Here is a 10,702-nt window from a genome sequence, read left to right as displayed (position 1 = left end):
ATCTCATCGCTCTCTGGGATGTCTCCAGAGACGTTTTAGCTGGTTATCGGGGCTTCCGATGCCCACCAACCATCTCGAGACTTTGACGATCTAACGCACCAGTTTGACAGAATTTGACCCGATACCCCGAGAGCGAACGCCCAACACCTATGTCAATCAGTGTCAAGCCGAATAACTGCCTGCATAAGAGCCAGATGTGGACCACCGCGCTGTTGACTTGCTCAATTTGTGAAGCTGTTTCTCTTGAGTAAATCAACCAGTTTTTCTGAAACTGTAATCATTTAATTGTCTCTACATGCCCATCACATCTACCGATACCTGTCCCATTCGGATAATCCATTCTTAGTAAGAAACTTCCTGGCAGATTAAAACTGTGTGTCCGACCGAGACTCGAACTCGGGACCGTTGCCTTTCGCGGGCAACTGCTCTACCATCTGAGCTACCGAAGCACGACTCACGCCCTGGAGGAGAGCTTCTGTAAAGTTTGGAAGGTAGGAGACGAGATACTGGCAGAAGTAAAGCTGCAAGGACCGGGCGTGAGTCGTGCTTCGGTAGCTCAGATGGTAGAGCACTTGCCCGCGAAAGGCAAAGGTCCCGACTTCGAGTCTCGGTCGGGCACACAGTTTTAATCTGCCAGGAAGTTTCATATCAGCGTACACTCCGCTGCAGAGTGAAAATCTCATTCTGGAATCATTCCTAGTAAGTCTTTCTTTTGTGTTAGTGTTATAATAAAATGTAATAACGAAGGAATTTCATGCTGTAACTGCCTAGCAATTGGTCAAATTCAAACGTTTTCGTGGCTTGTAGTCTAAGACGATATCTCGAAATTCTGCTTTTGACGACGCAGATTTATCAGTACTAGGGAAAATATTATGGAAATGGAAGAGGATGTAGATGAAGATGAAATGGGAAATATGATACTGCGTGAAGAGTTTGAGAGAGCAGTGAAAGACCTAAGTCGAAACAAGGCCCCGGAAGTAGGCAACATTCCATTAGAACTACTGACAGCCTTGGGAGAGCCAGACCTCACAAAACTCTACCATCTGGTGAGTAAGATGTATGAGACAGACGAAATACCCTCAGACTTCAAGAAAAATATAATAATTCCAATCTCAAAGAAAGCAGGTGTTGAAAGATGTGAAAATTACCGAACTATCACTTTAATAAGTCACAGCTGCAAAATACTAACTCGAATTCTTTACAGACGAATGGAAAAACTGGTAGAAGCTGACCTCGGAGAAGATCAGTTTGGATTCCGTAGAAATGCTGGAACATCTGAGACAACGCTGACCCTACGACTTATCTTAGAAGATAGGGTAAGGAAAGGCAAACCTACGTTTCTAGAATTTGTAGACTTAGAGAAAGCTTTTGACAATGTTGACTTGAAAACTCTCTTTCAAATTCTGAAGATGGCAGGGGTAAAATACAGGAAGCTAAAGGCTGTTTACAATTTGTACAGAAACCAGATGGCAGTTATAAGAGTCGAGGGACATGAAAGGGAAGCGGTGGTGGGGAAGGGAGTGAGACAGGGTTGTAGCCTATCTCCGATGTTATTCAATCTGTACATTGAGCAAGCAGTAAAGGAAACAATAGAAAAATTCGGAGTAGCAGTTAAAATCCGTGGAGAAAAAATAAAAACTTTGAGGTTCGAAGATGAGATTGTAATTCTGTAAGAGACAGCAAAGGACCTCGAAGAGCAGATGAACGGTATGGACAGTGTCTTGACAGGAGGATATAAGGAGAACAGAAACAAACGCAAAACGAGTATAAGGGAATGTAGTCGAATTAAATCGGGTGATGCTGAGGGAAATAGATTAGGAAATGAGACACTTAAAGTAGTAGATGAGTTTTGTTATTTGGGGAGCAAAATAACTGATGACGGTCGAAGTAGAGAGGCTGTAAAATGTAGACTGGCAATGGCAAGGAAAGCGTTTCTGAAGAAGAGAAATTTGTTAGTATAGATTTAAGTGTCAGGAAGTCGTTTCTGAAAGTATTTGTGTGGAGCGTAGCCATTTATGGATGCGAAACATGGACGATAAATAGTTTGGACAAGAAGAGAATAGAAGCTTTCTAAATGTGGTGCTACAGAAGAATGCTGACGATTAGATGGGTAGATCAAATAACTAATGAGAAGGTACTGAATAGAATTGCGGAGAAAAGAAATTTGTGGCACAACTTGGCTATAAGAAGGGATCGGTTGGTAGGACATGTTCTGAGACATCAGGGGTTCACCAATTTAGTATTGGAGGACACCGTGGAGGGTAAAAATCGTAGAGGGAGACCAAGAGATGTAGGTTGCAGTAGGTACTAGGAGATGAAGGAGCTTGCACAGGATAGAGTAGCATGAAGAGCTGTATCAAACCAGTCTGTGGACTGAAGACCACAACAAAAACAGGGAAAGGTTTAAATTTCACATCGACGCCGAAGCATTTGCCAGTGGTTGATTTTATTAGTTCTGTTGAACAGGCTGTTTTGGAACTAAAGCTGCAGGCGACGTTAGGAGTGTGGCACATGCCTTGCGTTGTTTGGGTCATGTGCACTCAGGAGGGCTGATTTACGTTCACTTACTGTTGATCTGGTTATTGTTTTTCAACTCGCCGACAAGTGAAATGCTACAGTTGTTTATGGACAAGCAGGATTACGTTCAGGCGATGATGTTTTAATATGTGATTCAGCGTATCGCAGGATCAGTGCCGAAGCCACAAAAAGTGTTCAGAGAAGAACTAACAGCCGCCTGAGGAAGGTTCCCTGTTGCAGGAGAGTATTCTTATTGTGATGTCCCCCTTAGGTTATGTGACCTTCCGAAGATCCACAAGAAAGCGTTTCCCCTTACGCCAATTGTGAGCAACAATGGTGCATCGACATCTACATCTGCAATTACATGGGTACTCTGCAAATCACATTTAAGTGCCTGGCAATCTCGTAAAACGCGCGGAAAAAACGAACACCTATATCTTTTCGTACGAGCTCTGATTTCCCTTATCTTACTATCATGATCGTTTCTCCCTCTGTAGTTCGGTGTCAACAAAACATTTTCGCATTCGGAGAAGAAAGTTGGTGCTAGAAATTTCGTGAGAAGATTCGGGCGCAACGAAGAAACGCTTTTGTTTTAATGATGTCCACCCCAAATCCTGTTCCATTTCAGTGACTCTCTCTCCCCTATTTCGCGATAATACAAAACGTGCTACCCTTCTTTGAACTTTATCGATGTTTGTGTATGAGAAATCGGTTGGAAACTTTCCTCATGTCAGCACGTTTTAGGTGTCGCCACCGGCGCCAACCTAGTGTGAATGCTCTGAAAAGCTAATCATTTGCATATCACAGCATCTTGTTCCTGTCGGTTGAATTTTGCGTCTCTAGCACGTCGTCTTCGTGGTATAGCAATTTTAATGGCCAGTAGTGTATTTCCGCGTTATCCAGGCCAGCCAAGGCCAATCCACGGCGTCAGTCGCAAAGATCTGCTGTGGCCGCAGGTTTCGTTGTGGCAGTCAGTGTGTAGAGGCAGGAACTGGGTATTGGGATTGTATGACGTCAGCGTGAATGGATGAAATACGTTTTATATTGTTAATAAGCTGCCATTTTTTGTCAGTATTTATGTGGAGCTATTGATAAAAAGTATAATGCACAGTTGAATAATAACAGTTGTCGACATGAATCTACACTTTTATTACGTAAGAGTAAAACTATTACAAGAATAACAGAAAGATAAATACTGCCAAAACCAATGTTCTTAAATACTAATTTTTGCAGTCAGTTTCTCGCCTAAATGAAAAGCGAATCTAATTAATTATATGTCGTGAAGTAATCAGAAAATGCTATAAAACAGGATGACTTGCTTCCGCCTGTTTTGCTGCGAACAAAAGATGTATGTTCTGGCGCTCTTCCATCGTGCTGTTCCTCTGAAAACGGTAGACCTCTTCAGTCAGGAGGCCAGCCACCTGGTCTTCAATCACTCGTAGATTAGTCACCTCCTTCAGGCTGAGCCGGCAACTTGGATTTCAATTCCGTGGACAGTCTAACAGCTCTGTCGTACATTTGTCCTTTGATTGCACCATGTAAACTACAACAAATACAACGAATTATGGATTAACAAAGGTAGCAACTATGTAAAAACTTAATAGCAATTGATATTTACTACCAATAACAGAATTATAAGTCATCGCCATTTTCTACATATCATGAATTTCACTTTGAGCACTTTTACAAAATTATGTTCCGGTCGCATTACACACAGAAAGTAAGAGCCCTCTGGTAACAGATGCACTGCAAAAAAATCGTTTCAGCATTTACAAGCTGTAGTTAGTCGGGATATCGAATTCGTTTGATCATTTCCCCAGAACAATAGAAACATAACTTGTTGATCCGTTTTGAACAGGTTTTCCTTCATTGGACAGGGAGTTGTCATGTCACATTTGCGCCGCTCATTTTACGAATACGTGTTTCAACTGGCGGTGAATGTTGTTACGAGTGCCATGATAGTGGAGCAACCGCCCTAACTGCTGACAAGAGCTCTGTGTTAGTAGCCTCCTCCCTTACTGGAACGATACGAGATCGCTCTTTGGCAGATGGACTATGCGAGTAAATCTGACGCGTAGTGTGTTTCGAGAGGATGAGGATGTCACTAGAACAAAGTTCCTCAAGGAGCGTAATGCCCACCACGTGTGCGGCATTCAGTGAGCCTCACGTGCTTCCTGGGTCGCGACAAATGACGAGCGCCACAAGACCTCAGTCGTATTTTCGGGGAACGGACATGCCAAACCCGGAGTTTGTGAGTTGGGGAATGGCGAGCGCGTCCAGCCCCCTGTAACCGTAAAACCTTTCCCTACGTGAGCGATCTGATGAGAAAGCGGCTCATCATGAGACCGCTCTATTATTGGAACGATCCGACGTGAAGCGGTGTTTTGCGGTTACTCTTTCCCGAGCGTGCAGCGCAGCCGCGGATTGGGCCATCCGCAAGCCCGGCCAGCCAAGACAGTACATTCACTGTGGATGAAGGAAAGAAAATTTAAATCCAAACTTGTACTGAGAAAACAATGTTGACGCCAAACTTGTGTTACCAGTACTACGTATTTGGAAAAACGTATTCGTAGAAAATTTCGATTTTGTATGAACAACTGAAGTACCAGTCCTTGCAGTTCAGTGAGTACACTCGAAAATCACCTACAGCTATTTATTATATTATTAACGCCGTAAAACTTGTTCTGCAATTTAACCTATTTCGCACCACATACTTGTGTTGAAGAACCTGTGTTTGTATAAAGTCTAAATAATGTTTGCATTCCAGCAGCGGGTAACAAGACACGGACTGGTTATTTCCACAGGCAATGGTAATGCTGTAATTGTTTTCGAGCCACAGAGCGAATCTTCGAGCCGAAATAAAACTAGGCCCATACCGCATTCTTCCGAGATTGGTGGTGAAATTCCTGCAAATCGCAGACAAAATATGTGGCTACAAGTGCAAGATGGCTGTCAATGTATTCAGAAACGAGCTGAGAGCTTTTTTGAAAGCTATGTACTCCATCCCTAACAATTCACTCTTACATGAAATATATTTTTAGTTGCGAATATGGACAACCGCCAGCTGTATAACAGAATGAGAACACTTAAATATTGAGCCAGACCTTTCGATCTTATAGCGAGCAGTCGCCTTACCATTTGGCTATCCGAGACCGACTGACGGCCAGACCCGAACTTCCACATGTCGTTAACCATGTTTCTACAACCTGCATTCGTACAGTCATTATGTATATTCTCATACAGGGGAGCCGTTTTACTTGAAAGTCGGTGGCCTCGTGTCGGCAGATGACAGGAGTACTGCAGAAGCTGTGTTATTCCGATTTACGATTCCTTCGGAATTGCACGCATTTCCGAAGGAACTGGCACTGCGGCAACTACCGCCGTTATGAAATACGTCAAATGTATTCGCAGTTGCGAATACGAACAGTCAGCTGTATAATGGAATGTCGACATTGAAAATTTGTCCTTGCCCGGGACTCGAACCCGGATTTCCCACTGATCGCAAGCGATCGCCTTACCATTTGGCTATCCGAGCACAACTAACGGCCGGACCCCAACTTCCATATATCGTCAAAATATGTGTTTGCGACGTTTACATCCACTACGTACGAGGGTGAGTCAAATGAAAACCTTAAATATCTTTTTAATATTATTTATTGTGTACAAGTGGTACAAAGCTGTATCACTTTTCAACATAATCTCCGCCACGCTCAATGCAAGTCATCCAGCGCTTACAAAGTGCATAAATCCCTTTAGAAAAAAATTCTTTTGGTAGTCCGCGCAACCACTCATGCACCGCGTGGCGTACCTCTTCATCAGAACGATTCTTGCAAGGAAGCCATCACCTTCTCGTTCGAACTGCCGAAGAAGTTCTTCAGAAGCATCAACACGTCATTCTCTCATTTCAGGAGTCAGCTGCTGTGGCACCCATCTTGCAGACACTTTGTGAAACTGGAGCACATCATGCACAATGTGGTGTGCTGACCCATGACTAAACTGTAAACATGCTGCAATGTCATTCATGGCTTCAACTGTTGCAGTGTCCTGTGGAGCCACAACTCGTTGTGCCTGACCTGGACGATGAGCATCTTCCACTGAAGTCACACCATTTACGAACTTCGTACTCCATTCGTAGACTTGCTGCTGTGACAAACATGCATCACCGTACTGAACCTTCATTCGCCGATGAATTTCAATAGGCTTCACACCTTCACTACGCAAAAACCGAATAACAGAACGTTTTTCTTCCCTGGTGCCAGTCGCAAGTGGGGTGGCCAACTTTATACTGATACTGCGACGGTATGTGTGCATCTGCACTATGCTGCCACCTACAGGCAATTCTGCACGCTCTTTGTAGCACGCTTGCCAACTTACAAACAATGGCGCGAAATTTCGATTTGTTATTACAAATTTAAGAGGAGCCGGAGGTGGTCAAATCCAAATAATTACGATTTTTTTTTACTACCGAAAAATAATTGGAACATTCCTCTTTAATGTAAACTTTGAATTATTTTTCTACTAGCCCTAGAAGTGGAGTTATTACCATTTTCCCCCACGCCTGCAGAGGAAATGGGCGGCCACTGAATGCATCTAACACCCTCTCTTGACTTCCTGGCGAACTGCTTGGGAATTTCTCGGCCTGTTACGCATACAGCGCCTTATGTTACGCATACAGCGAGTGTGCAAGGGTTGGCTACATTGTTTTCTGTGACAAATGAAGTGCTAAGAGCGCGGAACATCGTCTCTTTGCTGTTTACCGTTTCGAATTAGTTCAGTGTTGCGCCTGTTGTTGGTAGTATTATACTTCTTGTGTAAAGCGTTGTTCTGGTTACGATGCCACGTTTTAGTAACCGTGTATATAAGAAGAGGAAGAACGTAGGGAAAAGAAAATTATCACTAATACCAAGTTGCGATACTACAATTACTGAAACAGTGCGTTCTTCTGGTAAGCAACACATGGCCGGCCATAGCCCTGTGACATCTTCTAGCAAGAATCTGACTGGTGGAAGTGACAGATTTCGTGAATATGTTAGTGACAGTGATGATATTAACGAAGTACTGAATATAGGATTATTATCTTCTGTGCTGAAAGAAAGTGTTCTGTGCAAAATGTGTTCAAGTATAGGAGTGGGACTAGAGATAAGAAAGCGCTTTGGTTCAGCTTGTGAGATGAAGATAATCTGTGCATGTTGCAAGTATCAAGTGACTTCCTACAATTCACATGCCAGTCTCTTTGGTGAAAATGGACGATCTAGAGTGTTTGATGTGAATGTTCGACTTGTGTATGGTCTTTGATCCATTGGAAAAGGGTCTGCTGCTGGTAAATTGTTTTGTGGCATTATGAACTTGCCATCGCCTCTAAGCAAATTTGGGTACTACTGTAAACTGGTAGGATCCTCTGTTGAAGATGTGGCTTTGAAAACCATGAAGGAAGCAGTGGAGGAATCTGTAGAAATGAATGGTGGTTCTAGGGATTTGGTAGTGGCATTAGATGGTTTCTGGCAAAAGAGGGGTCATAAATCCCTGAATGGGGTTGTAACTGCTACTTGTGGTGATAGTGCAAAAATGATAGATGTTGCAATATTATCAAAACATTGTAGATGCAAAAATAAAATCAAAGGAGAGCACAGTGGAACCTGTGAGGCAAATTTTAGTGGATCAAGTGGAGCAATGGAAGTGGATGGAGTGAAACAAATTTTTGAACGTTCAGTTCCCAGATACAACGTTAGGTACAAATACTACCTTGGGGATGGTGACTCCAAAGGTTTCAAGACTATAGAGGAACTGAAACCATATGGAAATGAATTTGTAGTTGAAAAGTTGGAATGCATTGGGCATGTGCAAAAGTGTATGGGTGCATGGCTTCGAAGGCTCAAACAAACTTTGGGTTCAAGTAAGTTCAGTGACATGCGAAAAGCAGTGTGGGCATTGTTCCTTCATACTCCCTCTTCCAATAAATACCCTCAACACAGCCTGTGCCCAAAAGATTCCTGATGCAAATATAATACAAAAAAGGACTATGATCACAAACATGGTTTGCCAGCAGCGGTGATAAATGCAATAAAACCAATTTTTCATGACTTAGCACAGCCAGAATTGTTACACAAATGTCTACACGGAAAGACGCAGAATCGTAATGAGAGTGTAAACAATATGATTTGGAAAGTGATTCCTAAAAGGGTGTTTGTAAGCATAAAAACACTGCACTTCAGCATTTATGATGCAATAGCAACCTAAAACCAAGGGAACAGTGTGAAGTGTGAAGTTCTGAAGGCATTCGGAATTACAGCTGGGGTGAACACTGTACGAGCACTAAGAAATATTGACAGAGAAAGGATAAGAGGAGCAGAAAGAAGATAAAGGCATATGAAGTATGATGGAAGAACAGGCCAGAAAAGAAGACAGAAGAGGAAGATTTTGGAGGATGAAGAAGAAGACCCTGATAACCCATCCTATAGTGCAGGAATGTATTGAGAAACTTTGATAGCCATTTCCCATAAATTAGAATTTTTCGAATATAAGGAACATTTTCTCAATATCCACTCAAGCAAGAGAGATGAAATTTTTATACAGCACTCCTAGTGGTCAAACTTACATTGTAACACAGCCATTTGGCAATATGTTAAGTAGTTTCATTTCAGTTTAATTATAAAGCAATTATTTGTAAAAAAATTGGGTCATTAATAAAAAAAATAATTGGAAGGAAACTAGAAAAGAGACTCCAAAATCCCTCTGTCATAACTGCAATACTAAACCACTCTATATGTAAAAAAAAATTCAAATTTTTCTATTTGGTAGTTTATTCATAAATGTTCCTCAAATGTAGTGATTTTTAACATGGGGAGCACAGGCACCTCCGGCTCCCCTTAAGGTTTTCATTTGACTCATCCTCTATATTGCTGCCCAGGAGAGACATTTTAATTGAAAATTGCTTGTGCGATGGCGGCGGTTAAGTACGATATTGCAGTGCGTGTGTTATACCGAATTACGACGCAATGTTCCTTCCGACATGCATATGCCGGCAGTATCCCTGCACCAAATTTCTTCTTATATGGATTCAACATGAATCTGAATTCTGAGATTGATATACTCGAATCGCACCATACAAAGTATAACGGGATGCTTCTGGATCAATATAGCTTCCCTCCCCCCCCCCCCCCCCCTTCATTCCAAAAATATTTAGATACTCAAGAGATTTCTAGAGTGATCATTAGAGCACATGGATAAAAGTGTTTAACGTTTCTTTCCAATGAAACCGTTGAAAATGAGCGCAATAACTAGAATTACTTTTGACAATCAGGCTCACAATAACAATAAAATTTTCCCACAGTTTTAATACAGTATTTAAGGACAATATATATCCACACGACGACTCTCAAAGGACTAACTTGGAGGAGAGTACTGCATATCATGTTTGTAGAGATCTGGGGTATTCAAATTACCAGTAGTGGCGAATGTCATACTACAGAACTTCGACTCTTTTTCCGGGTGACAGCTTCTCTATATTTCCTACCCAGTGACTCTTTATCTAATCTAACGATGCTTAAAAACTTCTGCACCAGTTTGACTGAAAAGCCAGTTGTGTGAAGGATTATGAAAGTGTTGGCGCCGATGCGGGAAGAAGTCCATTCCGTTAATTTCGCTTGGGTGAAATCACACCTCTGGATAAGCGGCCGACCGGAGTGGCCGAGCGGTTGTAGGCGCTACAGTCTGGACCCGCACGATCGCTACGGTTGCAGGTTCGAATCCTGCCTCGGGAATGGAATTGTGTGATGTCCTTAGGTTAGTTAGGTTTAAGTAGTTCTAAGTTCTAGGGGACTGATGACCTCAGAAGTTAAGTCCCATAGTGCTCAGAGCCATTTGAACCATTTTTTTGATAAGCGGCTATGAAGCTGGGACGGCTTAGCCGCTCGCCAAGGAAGTGCTGGGACGGGAACAACACCTGGATTGCCATCCACAGTTCGGATTACCGACCTGTTCTACACAGAACGTGTGGATTATATTTCGTGGCGAACTTGCTTTCAGTAAATTCCCGATTGTCACGTAACTGCTGCCACTCCACTTGACTCAGCTAGATATTTCTAAGGTCCCACACATTTTAAAATTAAAAACTTTGTCTGGAGCTGTTTCGACAATCACATATCTTCTTTTTAAGCCTGCAGATTTTATTATTGTATTTGATTGC

General features: G+C 42.4%; 1 long non-coding RNA gene across 2 annotated transcripts in view; it reads right to left on the bottom strand.

The window, feature by feature from the left end:
* Positions 1–3,628: 3,628 nt before the first annotated feature.
* LOC126236564 (uncharacterized) overlaps positions 3,629–10,702 on the bottom strand; it is a 111,194-nt gene continuing 104,120 nt past the window's right edge. For both annotated transcript variants that reach the window (XR_007544957.1, XR_007544956.1), the window contains exon 2: positions 3,629–4,060. This is a non-coding gene — a long non-coding RNA (uncharacterized LOC126236564). The remainder of the gene's footprint in view (positions 4,061–10,702) is intronic.

This window comes from Schistocerca nitens, chromosome 2 (genome assembly GCF_023898315.1).
Source record: "Schistocerca nitens isolate TAMUIC-IGC-003100 chromosome 2, iqSchNite1.1, whole genome shotgun sequence".
NCBI lineage: Eukaryota > Metazoa > Arthropoda > Insecta > Orthoptera > Acrididae > Schistocerca > Schistocerca nitens.
The sequence above is the reverse complement of the archived record's forward strand: the minus strand, read 5'-3'. Positions and strand labels throughout refer to the sequence as shown.